This window comes from Haemorhous mexicanus, chromosome 1 (assembly GCF_027477595.1).
Source record: "Haemorhous mexicanus isolate bHaeMex1 chromosome 1, bHaeMex1.pri, whole genome shotgun sequence".
Classification (NCBI taxonomy): domain Eukaryota; kingdom Metazoa; phylum Chordata; class Aves; order Passeriformes; family Fringillidae; genus Haemorhous; species Haemorhous mexicanus.
The window spans coordinates 7206135-7231504 of NC_082341.1; positions in this window are offsets into that span (position 1 = coordinate 7206135).

Here is a 25370-nt window from a genome sequence, read left to right on the forward strand (position 1 = left end):
GTTCTTTACAAGGAATATCTTGCTGAACACTTTCTAATAAATTAGCTCTCTTGTTTTATGTGTCCAGCTCAGCCCCTAACTTTTCTTCTCTGTGTCAGAAGTGAATGCCCTGCTGTGGAGCAAAGATAGAATTACTGCTTTGCTTCTTGAGACAAAGTGAGGAGAGCTTGAGGCATGAGCAGCAGCACTTTGTTAAATTGGGATTAATCTTGAGCACCCACTTGGTGTCTGGAGAGAGTGACCACACAGGGAGGCAGAGGACAGACCCTTCAAGTCTTCTCGAGCTGGGCCCAGTGAGCTCAGTCTGTATCAGCACCATTCCTGCCTATGTGAAATATTCTGCTGTACAAACAGGAGGACAGCCAAGCTGCCAGCAACCTGAGGAAGTCAAGATAAGGTAGAGTCTTCTCTCCCTCTCCAGACCATCCCCTGGCTGACTCCACAGCTTGGAGGTTTGCATCTCAGAGGGTGGACCTTCTTGGCAGTGAAGCATCCTTTTGGCTTGGATTAGCTGTGAGAGAAGGTACAAGCAAGTTGATACATGGCTGAGTAAGGAGCTGCACTGAAGAAGACCACAGTGACCATCTGGGAAGTGTGCCATGAAACAGACAAAATTCTACTATTGTGAGAACACTCAGTGGGTGTCCACATAGGGGACACCTGGGACCATCATCCCAGTCAGGCAGACAAGAAAACATAGTGGTTTTTTTTTTTTTTTTTTATTTCTACATTTTTTTCTTCTGTCTTTCCCTCCATGTTCAGTATTTTAATGCTTCTGGAAACCTGAACTGAACAACTCACCAGTGGAGCTGCAGTGTCCCAGTGGTATTCTACAGCTCACTTCGACACATTCAGAGCTCAAAACATCTTTGTCCTTTGTCATACTCCTACTGGACCTGGTCTGAGTAACAAAGTAGATGTCTTTCTCCTTATTTATTTCTGTCTCTCTCTTGTGGCTTATGGTTATGGGAAATGTTTTACTTGAGTTCATCTCCAGTCCAATCTTCATTGATAAACATTACATGTGTCATAAATTTACCAGAGAAAACTTGTTCTGCCAGCAGAGGCATTCACTCAAGTCAGACCTGCTTGGACAGGTGGATGAGGGGAGTGTTATGTGACTGACTTCAGAAGGGTCATTCCGGCAAGTGCCACGGAATTGAATTTAAAATGTCAGACACTTGCTCCCGCTGTAGCTCCTGCTGGGCACCAAAGCCTGTTGAAAAACCCTAAAAGACAGCTGGAAAAGGGAGTATTGTAGCAAATGTCACTGGGTCTTAATTGACTGGTCTGAGCAGGGAAATCCACAAAATACTGAGAGGCCAAGTCCTTGCCCTCGGGTAGTTGGCTTCAGGAGAACTTGCAGGTGCCTTCAAAGTGTACGTCATGCATCCCTGTTGTCTAGGAAGATAAGAGTCTAATGCAGCTGGTGAAGTTCAGCTTTGAGTTTGAGAGGGGTAGGTCTGTGTTCAGCTCCACAGGTCAGGGGTTCAAACCTTGCTAACGACTTTTGAAGAGGCAAATCTCACACGTCTATGTCAGAAAGCAGCCCCAGAAGTTTAACACTGGTGAGTTCTCAGAAATCTATTGAAAAGCAATGATATGAAGGAGGGAAGATTTTTTGCTTTTGAAAATGTAATCTCCACGCCCTGCTGTACCTGAAAATGTGCTTTAGCAGTGGGAAAAATGTCACGTTGCCACCAATGTGCACTGGACAGATCTGCTTACAGCAGATAAGGCCCATTTGGCAAAATGTAGTAATGGTAGATATTCTCAGCATTCAAAAGACTTCAGCTGAGCTACAGTTGAGCCAACCCATCAGGGAAGGCTGCTCTTATTTTGCTCTTATTTTGCTTAGTCATTGCTCTCCTCACACTTGTTCATGATTTTCTCCTAAGAGATGTAGAGAGTATAGGGAGGTGACTTTTTCTGCAGGGGGAAAACAGGAAATACATATCTCGGGTGTGAAGGTGTGTTGTTAGGGAGCTATAGCCATAGGCATGAGCATGTGGAACAGGTCAAGACATCTTGACCTGCCTTTCAACCAAAAACAGTGAAAGCTTCTAGAAAAAAATCCCTCAGGTATCACCTGAGCTTGTGTTACAATGTCTTTTATATATAACTCAATAAAAACAAGGCAGTGATTACTTATTGCTCTCATGCTGAGTTTTTGGTCAATTCCACACATTGAAAAAGTGCATTTGAGCTTAATTTCTAGTAATGATTTTAGGGACAACTTTCTAATATCTTACAGGGCACCGATAGCTGCCCGAGGATGAGGAGCATCAGCACAGATGAACCTTCCCAGGACCTGGAACATGTGTAGAATGTTGTGATGTTCATTTGTCACTGTGGAGTAAGAAATGACACAGACTCATCAGAAGGCTTGTGAGTACAGTGTTGTTGCTTTACTTTGGATTCTCTCTTTTTTACACATTGTTCTGATACAGATAGACTAGATTGGTCAATTAATTATTGCATTTCACCTGACTGGTTAATTAACAAAATGCCTTTCTTATAAACAATCTTTGAAAAAACAGGAAAACAGAGAGTACGAAAACAACACCTGCAGGTTGTAGGTTGTTTATAAAAGTAAGTTATCATTGTTTATCTTCAACTCCCTAAAGTCTCACAAGCTGATTCTGGGAAAACTTATCTGGTTTTCTTGCTCTCTGACCAGGCTGTCAAATCCACATGTATTGGCAAAGACAGACAAAATGGGAAAGAGCAGCATTAGCCAAGGGAATTTGGTAGCAGATTTGAAGGAGCTTAAGCATTTTGGAAAGAAGATATGAATACCTTAACCTTGTGAGAGTGAGGAAAACCTACTCTGCTGTACGTCCTCTGGCATGATGCTGAAAGAAGTGAGTGTTGTACCTAAAGGCACAATCCTTGAAAGAATGAAAAAGATGCTCCTGCTCTGCTGAGGTTTAGTTCAAATAAAGTTCCACTTTGGGCTTGTGAAGGATCAGCCACTTTGTTCCTTTGCCCTGCTCCCACCTGTGTCATACATTCCCGGGTGTGCATCTGCTTGTGACAACACTCAGGACAGGAAGAGAATAACTGAGGTTTCATGTGGTGGTGGAGGTTTAAGACAGAAACAGAACCTGAGGGGGTTGGTATATTTTTTGTGTTGTGAGAAGCATCAGGCAACAAAAAGAAATGAAAGAAAAATCCAATTCTGCCCCTAGAGATCCAGCAGGCTAAAGAGACAAGGTATGAGAGGAGAGGGATGCCTGGAGAGGTAAAAGGTCACAGAGCTAGGGCAGGGTTTGCTGAGGAGTCAAAGCTTGCCCAGATGAAGCCTATGGTTTGTCTATTTGTTGGATGTTCTTGACTTAAAATGTCATTTTCAGAGCTGAGTTAGCAGCTGTAATTGCACTCCAGTCATCTTTATTACATTCTGATGGTTTACTCAGGCAGCCTCTTAGGCACTGCACTTTATGGACCTGTGGCAGGTGTGCTGTGAGGAGCTCAGTTTAGGCTGCACTTAGCACTGCAAGGTAATGGCAGACAATAAAGTAAAGCAGACAGGTGGGAGGGCTGTAGCACTGAATGTGCTGATATATCAAAGGAAAGGTAATGAAATCCTATGTGGGTAGATCATCCTTCATCTGTAAAACAGGACAGTTCTCAGCAAAAGGGAATTACATTTAAATGTACCTTTGCCTCCTTAATGTTTTTTGGACATTGTCCCTTCTCTCTTGTCTGAGTTGTGATGACCACTTGGACTTTCCATTGGATCTCAAGTTTAGCGTGGACAAGAAAAAAAGAAAGTTTCAATAATATTTAAGGATAAAAAAATATAGATTAAAACCTAATTGCTTACCTAGCATCAACTTTCAAAAAAGTGAATAAAGCTGGACCTGGAAGTAAAGGTTTGCTGGCCAGTGAGAATGCATGGATGGAAAATATAGTGCTGAATGTGAGGTAACAGTGAACATAAGGAGATTAATGTGCTTGGAAATTCTGGAGTATCACTGTCCTGCAATACCAAAAGTCAGAAGGGTGAAATCACATTCACAGCAGTAACTCTATAAAAGTGTGTTATGACTGTTGGAGAATAGTGCTGTCCTTGAGAGAAAAATAAAAAAAAGCCTGAAAAGTGACAGAGACAATTAGACATTAATAATCTGATTGTAATTGTACCACAAGTCTTTGAATCACTGTGAAAGCAAGGAAAAATCAGAGACATGGAGGTTAACAGAAAGCAGACTAAAAAACATCACAGGTTTATCAAAGGGAAAGCATGTTGTGCTGCTTGATACCTTTCTCTGATAAAGAGATTTTATCCATGGGATTTACCTTGTATAAAAAAACATTTGAGAAAGTGCCATGTGGGAAACTGCAAGTAAAAGCAGAAAACATGGGGACCAGTGCAAGAACTGTACAATGAAATGACAGAAAGGAGGCTCTAGTAGTTGACAGGAGATATGTCAGTCTCAGGGAAGTTACTGACAACCTTTTTCAATACTTCTTGAAAGATCACTTAATAGACAAATAAAGGAAAAATAGTGAGGAAAGATAAATATCTTCCTTCACAAAGTGACTAGGAGGCACCATGGCTATGAAAAGATAAATCCCTTGGTAGGCTGCACTGGCACCAGCACATCCAGTAGAGGTAGGTAAGAAATGACATCAATGTAGGGCATTCGTCAGGCATCAGGAATTGTAACATTTTTCTCTATAAAATGCAAATGTAAAATTCTGGCCATCTACATTCAAGTGAGCTGAATAAAAAGGAATCAGGAAAGTAGAGTGAGTGGAAGCAAGAAAATGTCCTTTATGAAAAGAGAAATGAAGACTAAAACTTCTACAGCCTGGTAAAAGAAAAGATAAGCAGGTGTGTGGCAACCATCAATAAATCTGTGATTGATGAGCAAATGCACAGGATGAAACCTTGAGAGAAGAGAAGAGAGGAGAGGAGAGGAGAGGAGAGGAGAGGAGAGGAGAGGAGAGGAGAGGAGAGGAGAGGAGAGGAGAGGAGAGGAGAGGAGAGGAGAGGAGAGGAGAGGAGAGGAGAGGAGAGGAGAGGAGAGGAGAGGAGAGGAGAGGAGAGGAGAGGAGAGGAGAGGAGAGGAGAGGGGAGGGGAGGGGAGGGGAGGGGAGGGGAGGGGAGGGGAGGGGAGGAGAGGAGAGGAGAGGAGAGGAGAGGAGAGGAGAGGAGAGGAGAGGAGAGGAGAGGAGAGGAGAGGAGAGGAGAGGAGAGGAGAGGAGAGGAGAAGAGAAGAGAAGAGAAGAGAAGAGAAGAGAAGAGAAGAGAAGAGAAGAGAAGAGAAGAGAAGAGAAGAGAAGAGAAGAGAAGAGAAGAGAAGAGAAGAGAAGAGAAGAGAAGAGAAGAGAAGACTAGTATAGGTGAAGGAACAGACATACACAGTCTAGCTGGGAATACTCTTTAGTTAGAAATTCTGACCATCAGAGGAGCAAGGCTCTGGAGCAGTTTCTGGATGGGGTCAGGATAAAATACAGACTATTTTAAAGATAGCACATACTGCAGCAGGAAGGGTGAAAGACCTGGGAAATCCCTTCTTGCCCTGCACTTCTCTACATTATCAAGGAATGAATGATGTCATGAGTGTATGTGGGAACTAACCTTCACATGAATTCTTATTTACTGTCCTCAGCTGGTGATTTTTTGGCTCTCATGGCAGTTTGAACACTGTCTGACTGAGTTTTGGATGTGATATCTTTCAAAGTAATCTGCAAACCTCTCTACCCAGCCCTGACAGCATGTCATCCATCAGGGAGTACATCCCTGAGCACCCTGCCCTCCAAGGATGTGTCCCCAAGAGCTGGGTGTCAATGGGAGAAGACAAGGCATCACTGAGGCATGAAGGCAGGTATGAAGCTGTAAGAGATGCTCTGGTTTATGTGCCTGCTGTGGAGAGGAGGAGGTGTGCAAAGTAGAGAAAATAAACTGTGGAATGAGCACTGCTGTTATGGTTACTAAAAAACTTCACACTCCATCAATTCTAAGACCTCTGGTCTTTAATCCAATACCTGAGGCTTACAAACAACTTGATAGCATAAGTCACTAAACCTTCATGACTCCCTGGGTCAGAAATGCAGCCCTGGTGATTGGGATTCAATAGGTCTCCACTTCTTTACACCAGGCTTGGGTCTGGCCATGAAGCCATCCTGGTGGCCTTTGGCTTGGACTGGGTATTAAAGTACAGCATTTATGTCTGCAGTTCAGCAAAGTTACCTGTAATCTGAATAATGTCATATGAAAAGGAAATACAATTTCATTTAGAGATTTACAAGGATAATTCAGTGTTCCAAATAGCCCCTTGGCAGATCTGTAAATTAAAGGTTACTTTCTTCCTCAGCTTAATAACAGAGCTCTCTTTGATGCATCTATCTTGGTAAGAAAATAAAAAATTTCAAAATCTAATTTAGCAACTGTCCATAGTACTGGGATATTTATTAGCAAATGATATCTGAATTATTTTAGCCTTTAGTAAATCTCTAACTGTCACTTACAGAAGGAGACACTGAGGCGTTTCTTCCATGAGCTGGAATCAGTTTCTCATTCAAATGTTCCCCAAACACCCCTTAACAGCTGGGCTTCAGAGATCTCACTGAACCCACTGCTAGAGTTGGAAGAGAAGGCAACAGAGATCTCCATCTCAAATAAAAGTTTATTCTTCTTATAAGTTAACCGTTGTGCTTAAAGAATAATTTGTGATTTTAATTCGTAAGGCTGTTGTTTGCCAAAAAAATAAGAATATTATTTTTTACTACTCAATTTCCTCAGTTTTTATATTAGTTGTTGTGACACAGTTCATTTGTATGATTTATCCTACCACTGATAGAAAAAGGAATCATTTGCTTTTAGTTCAGGAGAGAACTATGTGGTGCTACAGAACAAACCCCTAAAACTTCATTAGATGTTGCCTTTTCCTTTAAAGCATGCTTCTGTGTGTCAGACATAGTATATATTTTTAGCCACTTTGCCTAAAAGTTGGGATTGGTTAGACTGTCTCAAAACACACTTATTTAAAGACATTTTCATTATCCTAAATTAATATCATGCTAATTTATTATGGGACACAGCTCTCTGTACTCAGGAAAATGAGGATGGAAACACAGCACTGCTTCCTGCCTGTGGCTCTTCCTTTCCTCCCTGGGATGTGAACTCCTCTGGGCCACTATCAAACTACATTTCTGCAGTCTTTTGCTTCTCTGCTTAAAACTGAGTTTCACACCAGATCCCAGGAAACACTGAACATTTTAAATTCCTGTTGAAAAGGACATGCACAGTGAGAGTCTTAACACCTACTCAGGTCAGGTACTTCTTTGATTCTGCTACAAAAGAGGGAAGCTGTGAGCTTCAGTTCCCACAGAGTGGTTCAGTGTTTATCTCCAAAGGGGTATGACATTTGAAGTGTAGTAACAAGCATCTATCCTCCTAAGCAGACAAAGCTAAATGCAAATTTCAAGGCAATGAAAATATAGAATTTCCATTTCATGCTTGGGAGAAGGGGCAGGCTTTGTATGACCTGATCCAATTTCAGAGACTTCCTGAACTGATAGATCTGATCTGATCCAAACTAGCTGCTGCTGCCCTTGAGTGCCTGCAGTCCTTGCTGTGCTTCTGTATATCTTTCCTGAAATTTGATCCTCTGCCCTTCCCTGTCCCCCAGCACTGACTCCATTTTAGTGCTTTACACAGTTCCTGCTTTTGTGCCACGTGGGTGCATTTAGAAGCCCATGTTAGTAGTTCAGCTCCTATCTTGGACCACTCCAACCTCTCCAAATTCTCATATCTTCCTATCTACAGCATCACCACCTCTGTTGACTCCCCCATATCAAAGTAAATCCCATGGGGGATAGTTCTGCTGGCTAGTAGGAATTATCTGGAGAGTAGGCTGTAGGAAAGATAGCAGCTATTTAAACTGATTGAGTTTGTTTTTTTTTAATTGTGGGACCAATTCATTGAGCTCAGCACAAGCTGCTCCCTCAATGATGCTGATCTGTGACACCATCAGGGCTGATCTGTGCAGGGCCAGGGGAGGCTGTGGGTTTGCCCCTTTGGTTTTGGTGGCTATTTTTTTTTTTTCCCCAGATGAAGTCTTGTCTTCCCTTTCCCCTTCTGCCAGCAGGTGCTCACATACAGGATCTGTTGGCTGGGCAGGTCCCAGGTGGTACAGGGCAGCTACCCAAGGGCACACAGGAAGTCTGTGGTAGAGCAGGAAACCAATCCTCCACCAAAATGGCAAGATTTTTTCTTATTCTTTAAACTGAGAGCCCAGGCAAAATGCCAGACTCCATGACTGCTGCTGAGGGGAAAAGAAAGGACTCTTTGCTGACTTCATACAGGTGTTGCTGTCCTTAGAACAGAGAGAAAGCCTGGGGCTGTCACACAAGGATAGAAGTGACCCTCCAAACCTGCACCTGTGGAACCTTGGGGCCCCTCCATCCTCCAACAAGGGCACAGAGCTGCTGTGTGGAGCAGTGGGGAACTTGCTATCAATGATATGCCCCAAAGTGTGGGATTGAAGCTTTCCCAGCCCCTGACTATGAGTCATGAAAATATGGCAGCTCCAATCTCAGTTTTCCCACATTTTCAGGGAAGGGTTTGACATGGAAACCTCCTCCAAGACTGCACCAGATTCTCCAAACCATGGGTGTGGCATAAAGGAGTGTTGTGTTGTTGAGAGGGTCCCCAGGATGAGGTGAGAGATGAGAATCTGACTCCAAGTTCTCAGAAGGCTGATTTATTATTATATGATATATGATTGATATGATAAGAAATGATATACTAAAACTATACTAAAGAAAGAGAAAGGAGACATCAGAAGGCTAGACAAGAATGAATAATAAAACCTGTGATAGACCTAGAGAGTCTGACACAGCTGGCTGTGATTGGTCATTAATTAAAAACAATTCACTAGTTTGGATAAACAATCTCCAGGCCACATTCCAGAGGAGCAAAACAGGAAGTAGCTGAGGCTTCTCATCTTCTCAGGAGAAAAATCCTGGCCAAGGGATTTTTCATAAAATATCATGGTGACAAAGGAGAGTAGAGGAAGGGTCTGTCCTGCCCAGAGTGGCTCATGTAGAACAGTGTGAAACTCTTCCCCCACTCTTGTGAACCTCTGCCTTCCCTTCAGGCAGGACAATGCCGCAACCTTCAATCAAGCACAAGCAGCCCTGAGTGCAGCTGGGTCCTCTCACTGCAGTGCATCTGTTCCCACTAAGTGTGAGGTGCTGTCTTACAAACTATTCCTCTCTTAATAAATTATTGATGAAGCTTCTCCCTGACAGATTGCAAAGCCAGGAAGCCTTGGGCAATTCTGCTCCTCCTCCCAGTTGTATTTATCTGAAGAACATATGCTTGTTGTCCCCGATAACTTTGCAGCTTTTTGAGTTGTTGTCTTCTTCAGGAATACAAATGCTTTGGCTTCCTGCAGACAGGAGAATCACTTTCCTCTCCTCTACACTCAGCTTTTCGTAGTGTTTTTGGAATTTAATAGGAAAATTCTCTACTGGGGATGTGACTGTACTGCTTACTGATGGATTATGAAGTTTTAATTTTGGACTGACTGTGGTATTACAATAAATGCTCAATAAAGAAGCAAGCTAACACAAAACTATTTTATATTTTCTAAGTTTCTGTATAGCCTCACATCTGAGGAGCTTTGGATTATTCAGGTTTTATAAACACAGGAGGTTCTCAGAACAGTAGGAAAACATGATTTCCATCGAATTTTTCAAAAATACAGACTCAAATTGACCACCTTAAGATATGAGCTTCTTGTCAGTGTGCCTGGGGGAACTTGTCTGCCCTGAGTCATCTTTGTGTATCTTATACCACTAAAAACATGAGGCAGAGCCATATCTCTGCTGGAAACTCATGCCTGAGTTCCCCAGGCATGCTCTGACTACAGCAAGTTGCCTTGGGGCTATGTTAGTAGCCAAAATCTGGCTTATCTCTACAAGCAGAGTAGCCTTCAAATGGCAACAGAAAATATATTTTACTGTTGGTAAAGCCACATGAAGCCATTGCTGACCTAACCACAGCCAAGGCTGAGCTGGGCTCAGGGTATTCTTTGCAGTTCTTGAGCCACACAGGTGGGCTTGGGGCAGGCAGGTCTGCTGGGGTCATGTGTCACCGACATATTCTATGAAAAATCCTTTCCTTAGGATTTTTTCCCTCCTGAGAAGCTGAGAGGCCTCAAGAACAAAATGCAAACAATTCTTATCTGCTGCTGTGGAATGCAACAGGTGGATCTGTGATTGGTCTCACCTGGTTGTTTCTAATTAATGGCCAATCACAGTCCACGTGTCCAGACTGTCTCGATCAGAGACAAACTTTTGTTATTCATTCCTTTTCTATTCTTAGCTAGCCTTCTGATAAAATCCTTTCTTCTATTCTTTCAGTATTGTTTTAATATAATATCTATCATAAAATAATAAATCAAGCCTTCCAAAACATGGAGTCAACTTTCCTGTCTCTTCCTTCATCCTAAGACCCCTGTGAACAATGCATCAGTCATGCCCATGCACAGACCAGGTCGTGTTGGCAGGGCTACACTGAATGCTGGAAGCTGGTGACAGCTTTTACAAAGTGGGTTAACCATCAAACTTCACATTCTTCCCAGTTTCTCTCAAGTCATCTTTCTAAAACTCAGCACCCTTTTACTGTGCCAAAAATATTTAAAAATATTCCCTTTTAAGTCAGCAGAATCTCCTGCTATTTCCATATTTAACTTCACCATTATTTTTATCTGCTCTGTTTTGTGCTTCTATAGTCAGGTAGAACTTTTTTTGTTCTCTTTGAAAGCTACAAATGCTCACCTACCAGTCTGCTTTTGTGTTGGCTCCACTGGCTTAATAGAGAGGGCTCCTTTAAATTCCCCAAGGAAAGGTAAGGTATAGAAAGCAGAAGGGATGGTAAAAAACAGGTAGAGTTTGGAGGCTGGACAACAGTTTTCAGCACTATTTGTGAGTGGTTACATATGTTCTCCATGGAAGCATTCAGATCTGTCTCTGTCACTCCTTGCATGGTAAGAGCTTGAACCTTAAGGGTTTTCATTTTTTAAATTTGACATTATTTTAATTTCCTAAGCCATCAGTTATCATACCCCAATGGTCATTGTTTCCTTGCACTGGAGAAAAATACAAGCTAGTTCTCCTTCAGTACCTTTGTCCCAATGTGCCAATCCTTGGTTTAGGATATGAAGTATCATAAAGTTTATGTAAGGCTGCTGTTTCCATTCTGTTTTTCACTATTACTAATACAGACTTTCAATAAATACAAAGGACATAAATACAAAAAAAAAATTTCTGTTTCTTCTATCTGACCTGATTGTCTGGCTAATTCTTGATATGTGAGTAAAAATTAAATTAATCTATTAAATCAATCTATTAAACTCATTTTATTTTACATATCTCCTTTGCTATCTGAGACCTGCATTTAAAACATTAATCCATTGTGAAAAATAGATAGGAAAAACATTGACTGCTGGCTAAAATGGATACTTCTAACCATAAGATAAAATGGATCTCTCTTTCTATGAGATTTCTACATCTTCATCAAAGCTACACCCAGTTCACCCTCCTTAATCCTAAAGTGCAACCATTTTCTAAACACTTGGGAAAGATGGATAATACTGTAAAGAAACTACCTGGAGTGTCCCAGGGCAACATCTGGGGCAGCAATTACCTGCCTGGTGAAATAATCCCACCTCTCATCTCTGAAAGGTTACAGTTTTTAGTGACAGGATCTTTTAAAGCCTTCTGTCAAGGTTAGGAGTTTTTAGAGGTCTTTCACTCTAGTTGTGATCTCTTTATGCAACTTTTTTTTACATTACCCGGTGAATGCTTGTTAAGTCAGTACTGAAATGATCATGTGAAGGGCAATGACAGAAATGGGACCACAGATTGACCTGTTGGAGGTCTGGCAAAGCACTGTCTCTAACTAACTGTGAACATGGTTTCTGGGTCCTGATCTTGGGAACAAGAGGCTTATTTCTGAAATGAATATTGTAAGATTAATCTAAAGTCAATCCACCAGCCCAAGCACCTCAAAAGAAGATATTTTCTCATTTATTGCACAGAGTTTGGAGAAAAGTTTCCAAACTTTCTTGACCACAGGAATGTCTCAGCCCTAGGTGTACCTCACTCATTCATGGCCCTGGTGCAAGGTTTGCAGGGATGTGGTGACCAGCTGTGTCCAGGAGCTGTGGGACCCTACAAACCATAACTGGGGGTCACTGTGCCTGGGACTCATGGGCATGAGCTGAACAAAATGAATACAAGCAAACATTGAATGACAGTCACAGGAGAGATTTTGCAGCCTGGAACACAGGTGCTTCACTCCAGGAACTTTTTCAAAACTGGAAGAGTGATTTCACTGCTGGTTTTGTGCCTTAATATCCTCAAACTTGGCATGTTAAACTGTGGGGTAGGATGGAAGACAAGGGCCAGCAGTGACCTGTGCTGGCACCACACACAGCACAGGGCAGCACTGTGGGGAGATGCCAGCTGTGGTCTGGCAGCAGTAAAGCTGCTCAGGCTGGGGTCCAGCTGACCTATCTTGCATTCCCACAGGATTTATAGACTCAGGTCATAAGAGACCTGCACCATTTCTTATTTCTGGTACTACCTTGGCCAAAGGTTTGAGGGGCCACATGGTGGGCAGCACTTTGGGAACTTTTGAGGATGATGCCCTTAAAGTTCTTACTCCTGTCTGGTAGGTATGGAGTGTTACTGAGCAAAGATGACTAAAAGGACTTCTAGAAACTCTCTAATTCACAAAAAACAGTGCCACTGTGTGTTTTATTTCTAAACTGAGCTCTGGAGCAACTAGTTTCAAAAAACCATTTGGTAGGTTCTGGGTCATGAAGTCAAGACACCTTTCACCTTTGTGAAGATTGTAAATCCTGTTAATAATCTGACAAACTCTATTTTGAGATCATCTAGATTGTCTTTCCTCCATTTCAGCAAGGCATTCAAAATCCTCACTCTTCTAACAGAAACTGCAACACGATTCTCAGCCCAAATTTACTGACAGCTGAGTCCTTGTTCCAGCATTTCTTTTAATAGTCCTCCCTCCAGGGTTTATACTCAATCCATCATCTCACATTTTACAGAATGATCATCACTCTTTCATTTTTTAAACCAAATGAGTTAAACACAAGATAAATTACTTTAGAGTAAGAGGAGATCAAACCTTTTGTCTCATAGAATTGCACAGCAAGTCTTAAGCATCTCTTTCAATTCATCTTTTTTGTTCTAGAGCCCAGTGGTCTGAAGTTATGTAGTGAAGTATTAAAGACAGGGGCTTGTTTATTCCTGTGGGAAAATACCTGCCATGCTGTGCCATTACTGGAAATATCACATCTGAAAAGTCTCTGGCTCACAGTGATTATTTTCCTGCTGAATTCCCTCTTCCCCCCAGCCATGCTATTTTTCTTATGGGACTATTCCAAATCCAGCAAGCTTTTTACAGTTCCTGCTGTCGGGGTTGGATTTTATGCACTGGGATTTTTTCCCCAGCATTCTGGGCTAGGGATTTTTCCATACCCTTGGTATGCTGAGACCCCTGAACTTGACTTTTACCTGGGATGTGACTTTAATGTTTTACCTGTGCTCCATTACTCTGATTGCCTGGGCTTTACAAGCAATCCTTCTTCTTTCTTCTTATTAAAACAAGAAACGTAATGCTTATTTAATATTTTATCTAGAACTTTAATCCCCTCATAATCCATACTAGCTTTGTCCATTTTCTTCTTCTTCCTTCTAGTAGGTAGACACCTTTCACCAGAAATAACTCAATTTGACTTCTGGGGTTTCTCATCCTGTGGACAGCATTAACAGATCAGATGTTTTGCTGATGGTTCTGAGGTGATGGTCTCAAAATATTTTTCTTGTTCAGGTTGGGTTACAGGAGTCCTTTGCTAAAAGTGAATAAAGAAGAACTCTTTACCTATAAACAAAACTTAATTGGTAGTGGAATAATTTAGAGAAAATATCACAGTGCCCTTCTGGCATGGGATCCACCATCACTTCCATGCTCATTGATCACTTGAGTGTGTCCAGAGGGGGCAACGAGGCTGAGAGGGGCTGGGAGCACAAACCCTGTGAGGAACCACTGAGGGAGCTGGAGGTGCTCAGCCTGGAGAAAAGGAGACTCAGGGGTGCCCTCATTGCTCTCACAGCTCCTGAAAGATGGCTGTGCTCAGCTGGGGCTGGGCTCTTCCACCAGGCAGCACTGACAGAACCAGAGCACACAGCCTCCAGCTGCAACAAGGGAAATACAGGTTGGATATTATGAAAAAGTTTTTAACAAAAAGAGTGATAAAGTTCTGGAATTGCTTCCCAGGGAGGTGATGGAGTCCCCATCCCTGGGTGTGTTTAACAAAGCCTGGATGTGGCACTGGGTGCCAGGGTTTAGTTGAGGTGTTGGGGCTGGGTTGGACTCAATGACCTTGAAGGTCTCTTCCAACCCAGTCATTCTGTGAATTCAGTGAATCCTGTTTATTCCCATGGCATGCACACTGCAGCTTCCATCAGACCTCTGGAGCCCCCCATGGTCACTGTATCTGACACGTGCCTCTCATTTAACATCCCTCACGAGTGGCGGTCCCTTGGTTTATCATCTCCCGACTCCCACCTTGTGTGACACACAGGCAGAATTTGCTGGGTGGACAGCATCCTGCCTAGGTGTGCACCTTCCACAGGGCTCTTAAATGTCACCACAGCAAAATTAAATGGTGCCACTTTAATCAGGTGTCTCAATTTTGTGAGCATTCAAAGTATTTTCATGTAACTCTGACACCTTTTCCTTTTTTTTTTTTTTTTTTGTGATTAATGAAAAGAAGTAGGGTGAAATTAAATACCTCTAAAATGTTTTGTCAGTTTTCCCCCTATGCTCCAACTCTGCTTTGCACTGACTGACAAATAGGATGCATATGGAATTAAAATCACCAATGAATAACACATTTCTCCAAGAGAGCGTGTAAAGCCAGGAAGATTGTCTTTCCCATTTATGAATTTAAAGCATGAATAATTTAGCAATGTACTGGCACACTAAATATTTATTTGTGGTGCTGCTCTGAGCAGAAAAGATTTAAAAAGGTACAGAAAACAAACTTGACTTTGACCATGAAGATATAAATAGGAGATTTACATGCTGACTTAAGAGATTTAGGACCATGTACCTCAGTTGCAATAGGATTTATGCTACTAAATCCACATATTTCTTCCAGAAATGTCCTCTGTGGTTCCTAGATATTGCCTTGGTTTGTCTGGATGTGCCTTCTACTTCTGGCCCTTTTTGAACACAATATGTGGTAATACTCTGGAATCAGCACTTCAGCTGCACTGGTTTTAATTATAAATACACTTCATGCAATTAAAGATTAAATCCCCCATCCCTGACTAGCTTTTCTGAAACTGGGCTAACAATCAGAGCACTTGTTTTGCTGTGCACAAGGCAAATCATGATTGGCCCTCCCTGGAATCAGCCTCTGGAGGGAATATGGGGGTGGAAAGAGAGGATAACTGAGTCCATTTGCTGTAAATAGAGAGGAAGGAACCTGGGGATGTGTTTTCCACTGTCCAGTGTCCAAAGATAAAAAGCAAGCAACACCTAAAACCTCTCAGGCAACTCAGTGTCTCTGTTTTCTCTCTCTGTTCTCAGCTGTCACCATTTGAAATGTTTCTCAGGGTCCTACATCTCTGAGTTACTGAGGACGGAGTGGACAAGATGTGCAGACACAGACCCACTTTCAAGTCCTTGGCTTTGTAGTTCATACACCATGGTTTTAAGAAGGAAGCTGACTGCATGTATTTTTAGCTAGAGACAAACAGCAGAGGTGAAGCTGGAAAGAGAGAAGATATTTTAAATAGGGAAGCACAAGATGACTGAGCATCCCATTGTTTGCATTTTGAATTATATTAGAATTATCTTTTCAAAATGCTCTCTTCATTCTTTGCAATTCCCTTTTTTTAACAAGCCAGTCATATTGTTTTCCTCTGCAGAGTGGTAAGATGAACTTTGCATTTTAAAGCTGGGAAATGAGCTGAAATGCAGCATTTAAAGCCACTTACTGCCAAATCTCCCACACAAGAGAAATACCTTGTGAGCCTAATAGTCTGCCCAGAGCAGAGTCTGGGCAACTCAGGCTTCAAATGCAGCTCCCTCCCAGGAGAGGCACAAAAAATGTGAAGTGTCAATGAGATGGCTTTCTGAAAGAAGACTCCCAGCTAAGTGTTGGGTCATGCATGCAGAAGGCATTGTCTGGAATTCTCTGGTCTGTGGAACAGCAGATGGTTGGAGCCAGACCAGATAATAGCATTGGCTTGTTGAGGTTGCATAAGCCACAAGTGGCATGAAGATAGGAATGTATGTTTGTGCTGACCCTGTAAAAACTCTGTAGCATTACAAAATCAGGCAAACAGAGGCTAAGGAAAGCCAGAATTTGGGGAAGACTACTAATTTATGCACAGCCACTGTGATTGCCTTTTCATGTGGTAATTAATGATGCACATTTCTTAGTGATGTGAGGGTTCAGGGGGAAAAAGAACTCTCTTCTGACCTGTCCTGACTGAGCCAGTAGGACTTCTGTGTCACAGGAGTGCTTGGAACCCCTGCCTTTGGGCTTGGGAGCCCTGGGAGCATGGATTTGGGCACAGAGCTTCCCTCTCACAGTGGGGTACAGAGCAGAACCTCCACACCATCAGAGAGAACAGATTTAGGCTTTGTTCTTCAATTACTGTTCCAGCTGGTGACACTCAGAGCTCTACCCCTGCAGACAGGCTTGTGGTCACACTCAGCCCTGCAGTGCCCCAGCCCATCAGTGGACTAGAGCTCAATCCTCAGCTGGAAAACAGAGGCAGGAGCAATTCCTTGTTGTACAGGAATGCTGTGAGCCAGGCAAGGCCACTTCTGACAGATTGCAACTTGCTCAGACAGCAACAGTTAAATAAATGGAAAATGTCTCATATGAACCTGTCAGCTCCTCCACTGATCTTCTCCAGAGCAGAGACTGGTAACTGGAGCACTATAGATTAAATTAAATGGTGAGTTTGTCCAGTAAAGCTTAAGTTAATTAATTTTTACTTATTCTCTATAAGATTTGCACTGAACTTGTGTTCAAAGGCCTAAGCCTTAAGTGTTTTCTAGTCTCATTGTTTTATTTTAGATACAGCTAAACCCACCTCACTCTGAAGCTTGTATCATCCACTGGCCAAATGTGTAACAGATGGATTCTTTTCCCCACTTTTCCTAGTGGTATGTGGCCACATATCTGAAATAAGAATCATGACCTTAGTTTACTATTCTGAGTAGAATCTTTTTCCTGCTTGAATTCCTGCTTTATTCTTGACAAGACTTCAAGCTCATTAATTATTTGACACAATGAGTAATTTCATCTTCACTCCATATCTCTGTCTATTTTAATTTCTTTCTCCCTTTTTTAAAAAAAGCAAATGACCATTCAGTTTGCCCATTTGGAACAAGCAGTTTCCTGGGAGCTTGAGACAGTGCTCATCCTTTACCTTCCATCTGTAGGTGAAACAGGAGTCTGCCATGACCCCCTCAGCAGCACAGGTTTTCCATCCCCTCCTCTAAAGCCTGGTTATTTCCTGCACACTCATCTCTTCAGCTGGATGAGCTAAAGGCACTTTCCTCAGCATAACATTGCAGCAGCTGGATGTTTGTCACTTTCACATTCTCTGAAAAATCCCTTTGCCCAGGACCTTTTTCCTGGGAAGCTGAGAAACCTCAGAGAAAAGTGAAACAGCTCTTATCTCATTTGCTTCTCCTGTGCTGTGGTCACATGTTGAATGTGTTTGGAGATTGTTTACCCACAGGTGATTGTTTCATTGGATTTCTGTGAATTGTTTTGACTCATTGGCCCATCAGGATCAAGCTGTGTCAAGACTCTGGAAGGAGTCAGGGGTTTTTATTATTATCTTTTTAGCATTCTGTAAGTATCCTTTCTGAATTCTTTAGTATAGTATAGTTTAGTATTTTTTAATAAATTATGGTATTATAAAATAATAGATTAGCCTTCTGAGAACATGGAGTCAGATTCATCATTTCTTCCTTAGCAATGTACTGGCCCACTAAATATTTATTTGTGGTGCTGCTCTGAGCAGAAAAGATTTAAAAAGGTACAGAATCATCACTGGGGATCCCTGCAAATACAACAGATGTTGTTTCTGGGTTTCCTTGGCAGGATGCTGTGGCACACATCACTGTGGGAAGGTGGTCATGGTCACACACACCAGGGGTTTGGGCAGCCAGCTGCTGGAGGGGTGGGATTGTGCAGGGTGACAGTGACCTTTAGGGGCAGAAGTGTTGTCCACACCAGTCTCCCTAGGACCCAACTCCTCCCACTTCCAGCTGAGACCTTTCTGTGTCCCCTCCCCATGGCAGCAACAGCCTGGCCCAAGTGATCCCTGTAGGAGTAGGGTAGAAAATGCATCCAACTCTGTGTTCCTCCTCCGTGTGCTCAGCCTGGCACTGTTCCCTGTGCTATAGACAGTGCTGAAAAGCCCCTAGCTGCTGTTGGTTTACTTATTTGTCTGTGTTTTCCAAACTCCAGCTCTCACAGGTAGGCTCAGAAATGACCCTTTTGAGGTTGGAAATTCCATTTTGTCAGACTCTGGGTCTGGCTCTCCAATACGTGCCCAGTAACAAAGAAAAATTGGGATATTAATACCTAAATATACAAGTAGAAGTCAGACTTTACAATGGCTCCTGGTAAAAGATAATTTCCTTTGAGAAAAAAAGAGCCACCTTTCTCCAGTTTGGATATATCAATCTTTCTTAAGATTTATATAACCTGGATTTTGTAGAATGGATGACTATAAACATATGGAAAATTAATATATGCAGTGTTGAGTGAAGGTCCAGTCAAAGTGAATTCAAATGTGAACTTAAACAATAGAAAATCAATTCCTGAGCCACAGTTCATAACTACTTAAACAAAATATAGAGTTACTCCTGCCTATATAGATAAATGTACTTTTCCCTTATTTTACACTGATAAAAATTTCATTGCAATGGTTTATCTACATCAGAGATTTTTTTTTTCCTGTGGAGGAAGAGAAGTGGTTAATATGCAGCTTTTTATGGCTTTCTGGGATTAAAATATGAGGAGAATGCTCTAAACTTTTTAGTGAAAGATGAACTAATAAGAAAGATGTAACATAAACCCACAGCCCACAAGTGCCTTTCATCAAATACTGCCCAATCAATAAAATGTTAAACAAAATTAGACAGCTGGGGTAAAAATAACACATACAAGATCACTTTGGAAATTGAACTAAAAATAAAGATTAGGATTTGTTTTGGGATTAAATGGGTTTAATCCTTCTTTGTGTTGGATTTTTTTAAAGTTGCAGGTGGTTTCTTTGTTTTTGTTTGTGGTCCTCTGTGGGAGTGACATGTTAAACAAAACAGTGTCAATAGCAGGGGAATACAGAGGGACAAAGGGTTCCCAGCACTGCAACTCTCCCTAAACTTCCTCCAGCAAACCTTGCTTAAAGCAAGGTTTAATTAAGCAACAGGGTCATGCTTTTGGAAAGAGCTGGAGACCTGAGTCTCCCAGATGTGATATGTTTTACATGTGTTTTAAAAGCTGGAATTTTTCAGAAGTGTCCAAAAAAGCTAAAATTACTCAGGTGATTTAGTTGCAAGCTAAAGCAGTATTTGGGGAAGACAGGTGGGAACAAGGGAGGGGATGAGCTTGGCTCACCAATTCCTTGTCCATGAATGTGGAGGTTGTCTCCTGCTGGGTTAGCTCATCAGAAGGATTTAGAGCAGGAAAAGTGCACTGCTTCCAGCACTTTCTGGTTCTTGCACTTTCCAGTCACCCTTCTTTTGTTGCATCCCAAAATGGATGCATTAGCTAAATCTGATTCTCTTGCAGTCCTGAGTTACTTTGTCTGTTTTAAAGAGACCAGGATTTGATCCCCTGTTGTGGCTCATGACCCTTCTGTGGGTAAATGCTAAAGAAAATCAACTCTCTTCCAAAAGATTCATGTCTTTCCAACCCACATCCACTAATTGATTGCTCTCTATAAATTGTAGTGGTGTTTCAGATAGTTTTACTATCTGCTGAGGTTTCTGATTCACTGCTTTATTTGAAGTGGCACTTTCTATTTCAAGGCACTCTGATTCAAGCACTTCTGAGCTTATATTTAAAAGCTTATTTTGATCATCATTGCCTTCATGCAAGTCACAACGCTGAGAAGATGCTGCACAGGTTGGGTTTGTGCTGCTGCTTTCATCACCTGAACCATGTTCAAGCATTCCTCATTGACAAATGCCTCAGCAGTTCAGAGCATCCAACTGGCTTCCTGTTCCCTGCAGCTCCTGAAAACATCTTTGTTTACATGTGGAGGTGGAGAGAGGCTCTCAGCAGCTTCTGGCTTCTGCCTTTAAATGGGGTGAAAGCCCTTGTCTGGAAATACAGACAAGTGTTTTGTGTGGGCAGTGGAGGACAATGGGCCAGCTGGGGGCAGAAATGACATTGCTCTGGTGAAAAGTAGGCAGGGGTCAAGCAAGCTGAGAATAGACACTGAAAGAGATAAGGAAGACATTGAGGAGGTTTCTATCTGATGGGGAGAAAAGTGAATGAAAAATGCACAGAGTGAAGAGAAAAACAAATGATGAGCAAAACATATTGTCAAGAACTCGTGGGGATTATGGGCAAAATTATGTTTGCCAAGGCCAGAGGAGAGGGTGTTGGAAGGACCATGTGGTGAGAAGCAGTCTGTCACTCTCCTCTAGGAGCTCCTTGGTTCTGATTATTTTTTCTGTAACCTCACAACCAAATGTTTCTTGTGGCTGAAGTTCTCCTTCAATTGTGACAGATAGAACTGAAGAGCTGTGGCATAGTTACAAAATGTGGTACTACTGAGGGGAAAAAGAGGAGGTGAATTGTTATTAGAATGGCAATAGGGTGGTGCAAAGGTTTCTCAGCAGTGGTGGTGTCCACTTGCACTGTGTGAATTGTGTCCTGCAGTTTTAGTGTGTCCACAGAGTGAAAGGAAGACAGATGAGTTACAATTTTCTGCAAGGAAATTGAGTGGTAAGGTCTGTCTTAAACTCCCAAGAGGAATCACTGAGAGAAGTCATTTGATTTCTCAAATTCATAGCATTGTGGTATTGGAAAAGACCTCCAAAGTCAGCCAGTACATTCACTGCCCAGGGCAGGACCACCTTTATCAAGGTTATTCATGTCAAACTTGCTCTTGAAGATGTCCAATGCTAAACACTCATTCCCTCCATAGGCATCCCATTCTCTTGCTTATAAAGCATCTAGAAATATTTTTTTTCCTGGCTTACACTTTGTTGGCTTTTAGAAAAATATTTTAATTGCCTCTTTTGAAAGTCCCTTTGTAGACTTGATGACTTCTCATCACAACTGCAAGGCACAACTCTAACTCCTGTTGCAACATATTTTCAACATTTGCAACATGGGCTCTACTAATTTAGGGGCCAAGGTTTAGCAGATGTGCCCATGGTGGAGTACAACACCTGCATGTGGCATCATGCTGTTGTTTTACTGCAATCTGGGACCTCAGCAGCCACATCTGTCCCCTAGCTCTCATACAAAGACCTGGGATTTTGATTTATTTTTTCTGAGAAAAACTGGAGGCTCTGCTCCTGCTTTTTTAATGCAGAAAATAGGGATTCAAATGTGATTTCACTTGGGCTGCTGTTGGGTTCCCTGAACCCTCTGCACTCCTTAAATAGTCACAGAGAAAAAATCTGAAAGAAAGCTCTGTGACTTCAGTCACCTGAGCTGTGAGAAACTGTTTCAAATTTTTGCAGTATGTCCTTGTGAGAGTACAGTTGATCCAGTCCTCATGCTTCTTTCTTTTTATTTTATAAACACTACTATAAGAGTTCTTAAATATTTCTTTATTTTGTTATTCATGCAGAAAAAAGACATTAAGTTAAATAGATTCAATAGATCCTTTTGCCCCAAAACAGCATTCTCAGCATAGAAAGAAACTGGAGAAATTATCCTTTTAGATTTGTGCAGTTACTGAAAAAAATTACTTGTGTGCTTCAGGAAAGAGGGAAAAAACCCCAGGGGACAGATGTTGATCTTAAGTTTTCATGTGAGATGTGAGCTCCTTGCATCAAGAGCTCTGATTAACTGCTTGTCTCCACAGCACCTCATGCAGAGCAGCGTTGCTGTAAATGTATTCTCCTGACCATCAAATTAATAATGTCTGATAGGAACCATAAAATTACTGTTGTATCTCTCCTCCATGATCCAGTGCAGACACATGAAAGGCAAAATACCAGTTCTAAATACATATTTAATAGACAGCCACTGCTTGTAAGTCCTAAAGCATGAAGAACTTAAGGAATGTTTCAAACCCAACTGGCCCTTGCACACTTGCCTTAAAAATTGGACATCAGTGAGAAAGCTGAAATAGCAGGAACTCTAGGACTGCAATTTGGGTGAATTTTGAATCAAGAAATAGTAGGGGGACCCAAGTTAATGTATTAAGTATGGCCTATACTGCACCCATGGAAAAGTATTTTTATGCCTCATTTAACCCAAGAATAAACAGAAATGTTAATTCTTCCCTTTCTTTTGGCAAATTGTGTTGTTTGCTGATGAAAGAAATACACAATATTAAAGTCCTTGTGGTCATTATCAATGTTATTATTAAAGATTCCACATGCATTTTAGGGAGCAGGAAAATAAATGTACACCAACCAAAAATCCCAAAGCCTGTCTTTAGGAGCTGCATTGTTGTGAACAGGAGGATGAGGAGTTATCTGAATGGGGTTGAATGGAGCTGTGTGTCTTGTGCTGTCCTCAGGCAGAAGACTTCTGCCTACTGCCTGTGGCTGGGACAGAATTCTTCTTTCAAATGGACACTGAGCTCTACCAGGATATTTCAGAAGTGTATTGAGACAGTTCATCCTGGAAAATGTGATTTCACAGACAGTAAAACATTAGACATGGTAATAAAAAGGCTTAATATGTGTTGTTTGTCTTGCTGGCAACAGTGATTTTTTGGAGCAATTTGGTTTGGATTTTCATCTGTAAGATTGAAAGAATCTGATTTTCATCTGTAAGACAATAAGAAAAAAATCTCACAAACATAACAGCTTCTCTGTTTCTTTGACAACTGAGCAAAGAAAAAAAAAAAAAAAAAAAAAAAGCACAAGCCCCAGACACCCCAGTCCCGGAGCTTGTTTAAAATACAGACCTCAGAAAAAGGGCAAAAAGTGCTGCCTTGGTGCTGGCCTGTAGAACTACCAGATAAAGACTGCAGTTTAATTGCTGGTTTAAGGCAGCCTAAACCTGCCCTGCTCTCTGCCCCAGCTGCCTGCCATGCCCCAGAAGCAGAGCCAGAGGACCTCGATGCAGCCACATAAAGGAGGCTCCGTGCAGAGTGGCTCCCGTGGATTGCACAGCCCAGGGCAGGGGGAGGGATGGAACCAGCACTTTCCACACTGATTTCAAACTACATAACCATGCTTTCAGCCTTGCATGCAATTAAGTCTCTGCTGAAGCCCAGGATGTTAATATGAGCTGTAGCTGGTGGTGATTTACATTAATCTGGGGGCTGTCATTGTGGCTGTCCAGGGGTAGCTCTAAGCTGAGTTTGGGTATCTCTGTGAGAGCCTAAACATCAGCTACCCTTAAATGGACTGTGAAATGTGAGTCAGAGCCTTGATTTAATTCTTTGTTATGGTGGAGAGGTTCAAAGTGAAGCATTACATTTTACCTTGGAGCTCTCAGCAGTGAAGGCAACAGGCTGGTTACAGCAAAGGCCAAGCACAGGGCAGTGGCATGAGAATGTGTGCCTCAAGTCTAAAATTAAGCATTTTTTTCTCACCTGCAGAGTGCCAGTTATCTTCTATGATGCTTCCTATGTTTTCCAGTGTCTTGTTATCTTCCCTGAAAATAGGGGTGCAAAGCTCAGGAGAGTTTTATGCACTGAACTCTCTGTACCATGTCAGTGTGGAGGCAGTGCTGGGGCAGGGGAGGGGACTGCAGGCACAAGGGGCTCTCAGAGCTGAAAATCCCCCTTTTTTTTAATGTGTAACATTTGGGATCCAATCAATGTCATCTGAAACAGGATGGGCCAAAAATAAAAACAGCAAGTGAGAAATGAAGAGGCCAGAGAAGCAAAACTGGGCTCACAACCTGCTCCTTTAAAAGCATCCCTGAACAGGTGGACACCCTTCTTGCAGCTCCAAGAGCATCCAGAAAACGAGGAGGGAGCAAATCTCTTCAGACTCAGGGGGAACCAAAAATGTCAGAGAAAAAAACCCAAAGATCCCTTGATCAAGGGCACCAACGACAGAAGGAATGTCTGAAGGAATGGGAACAGATGTGTGGCTGCAATCCATCACCAAGGAGGTGCTGTGAGCTGTGGCTCTTGGAAATGCCATCATTTGGGAGCAAACCAAAGTCTCACCTGTCCAGAAAAATTTAGGAAAAAAGCAGGAGGCTCTGGAATCGAAAATGATTTAATCTTTTAATTTTAAACATATTTTAACCTTTGTGTTTAATAGCTGCCAGTAGATCTGCCACCCATTAATACAGCTTATGACTAATCTGTTTTTTAATCCATTTATTCTCCTGGCTTCTATGATATATCACAGAAATGAGTTACAAAATTGAAGTGTGGTAAGGTGTTTGGCAGGCTGCTTATTCTTGTGGCCTATTTGTCATGCTGTGAGAAACAGTCAACAGCTCACTCTCTAAGTGCAATAAGCCTTCCTAGCTCTTCTTTTACTTGTCACCTCAGGGCTAAGAGAGCTTCTGTAGGATAGGAATTGAGGGGCAGCTGGGATCTTTCACCTGTATTTTCTATTCCTTTGAGTTCTTTTCTGTCCTTCACTGCACTATCATTTCTTTTGCTGCTATGCACAGCCTTCAGAATACAATAAATCACATTTCATTTATGTTTCTACAGGGCTTAAACACATTTCAGTACTTCAGACTCTCCTAGAGAGCTTTGGTTTTGTTCTCCTGTTGTTCATCAGCATTTCCAGCCACAGAGGCTCACAAAATGAATTCAGGTTGATCATCACTTTTTAACATGCTCTGTAAAAGCAGTTCCAGCTGGCTGAAAACACAGTTCCTGGAAAGTCCTGAAGCCAGACACAGTTTTACATGGACACAAAATAATGTGAATGATTTCACTATTTACCTGCTTGTAAGTTATCAGCTTCAGGTGACTTGCCAGTATATAACTTTGCCACTTCATTTATCTTTCCTAGTTACTGCATATAGAGATTGCTCTTCATGCCACCCTACAGAAGATCTTTATCTGCACCTTTCAGAAAATATCTTTCTCTGGCATCTCCTTCCTCAAACCAAAGCAAAGTAGATTATTGATGCTCATGAGAAACATGTCAG